We start from the raw sequence: 1,834 nt of genomic DNA on the forward strand, positions 1-1,834 counted from the left end.
GTGGGGCCCTGCTTTAACAAGCCCTCCCGCTGATTTTGATGCAAGCAAAAATTTCATAACCTTATTCTAGACAAGTGGTTCTCAACCTTGGTTGAAATTAGAATCAGCTGGAGATCTTGGGGCAAAAAATCTTGGTGCTATAACCCAGACTAATTAAGTGATCAACTCTTGGCCCAGGCAAGACTGTTTTTTTAAAGTTCTCTCAGGTCATTTTAATATGGGATAAAGACTGAAAACCACTAGTTTAGATCCTTGATTTTTAAATTAGGCTCTTTAGAGGGGCTGTGGCAGGCGCCACTCTCCTTTGTGCTTTGGACACGTCAACAAGATGTCTGCCACACTACCTGCCATTGAGGTTGCCACCCAAAGGGCCACCACTGTGGTGCTTTCCTTCGTAGATTGGGAGACAACAGGGCGTGGGTGGGCAGAAGTCTTTGCCGGTATCAGAAAGTCACATATCAAATATACCTACCACATGTGCCAGTTATGGCTGTTACATTAAATGTAACATAGCTATGCCTTCTTGGTTTGGTATTATTGTGTACTTACCAGATTTACAGGAGGATGAACCTGGAATTAAACAGAGGGCAGAAAACGTTAAAGCTCTGATAAAGCAGGAGTGAAGAAAGGTATTTCTTCAAACAGAATTAGCTGGGAGGATTTTTCTCAGGGAGGAGCACTATCTCTATACACTGCTCTTACCACACAGCAGAAACCGGCAGGCATCACTGCACTCAGCTGCGGGCTTCCACGGAGATGGGTTCCCCAGGGTCCTATCAGTGGCATTAATAGAGATGTTTCTATTCTCCAGTGCCATGGAGATTGCGACCCTTTAGTTCCCCGAATGGTTGGTTCTCTCACTGTTGAAAAGCTAAAGACATTGGTAAATCCAGCCAATGTAACCTTCAAAACCTATGAAGGCATGATGCACAGTTCACGTCCCCAGGAACTGATAAATGATAAACTCCTACCTCCAGTTGATTGACATCACTCAGAAGCCTGGTGTAGAAGTACACCAGCATCACTGTAGTGGAGTATAAACCTCTTCTGGTGCCCAGTGTCGAAACTTCTAACGTTTGTAGTGTTAAAACATTTTGTGGTGCTGGCCCCAAGGCTGAGTGGTTAAGTTCCCATGCTCCGCTGCAGGCGGCCCAGTGTTTTGTTGGTTCGAATCCTGGGCACGGACATGGCACTGCTCATCAAACCATGCTGAGGCAGTGTCCCACATGCCACAACTAGAAGGACCCACAACGAAGAATATACAACTATGTACCAGGGGGCTTTGGGGAGAAAAAGGAAAAAAATAAAATCTTTAAAAAACAAAAAAAAGTTTTGCAAATACACACCAATGACACAGACTAAATAATGTCTCCTCCTGGGAAATTTATTATCTTTTAAGTTTCTTTACAAGCATTGTATCACATGATCCAGAATGTACTAGTGTTAAAATAGGTGAAACAGCTAGTTTCTTTTTCCCAAATGTAATTCAGCAAAATAAAATACCACAACCAGATTTTTTATTACATCATTTAAAAATTATTAGTATGCTTAATGAAAACTCATTCAAGTATAAATAAGCAGTTAAGATATAAATGATTTATGCATGCTGTGACTTAGTCTATGGATTAATTCCAAAATTGGTCACCATGCAGTATCTGTATTCTTATATATGTATTCATATATGTGTAATGATTGTAATACATAATAAGAATGAGGTGGTATTATATTATTCCTAATAATAAGGATAATGCTTTTAAGTGGTAATAAAGAGTAATAGTGCTTCCTTAAAAAAAAAATTGTGCTCGGTAGAGCTCTAGACCTTTTGTGGAGTCCC

General features: G+C 40.5%; 1 pseudogene; it reads left to right on the forward strand.

Moving 5' to 3' along the window:
• Positions 1-328: 328 nt before the first annotated feature.
• LOC124247173 (acyl-protein thioesterase 1-like) lies at positions 329-985 on the forward strand (annotated as a pseudogene).
• Positions 986-1,834: the final 849 nt, after the last annotated feature.

The sequence above is a fragment of the Equus quagga genome, chromosome 11 (assembly GCF_021613505.1).
Source record: "Equus quagga isolate Etosha38 chromosome 11, UCLA_HA_Equagga_1.0, whole genome shotgun sequence".
Lineage (NCBI taxonomy): Eukaryota > Metazoa > Chordata > Mammalia > Perissodactyla > Equidae > Equus > Equus quagga.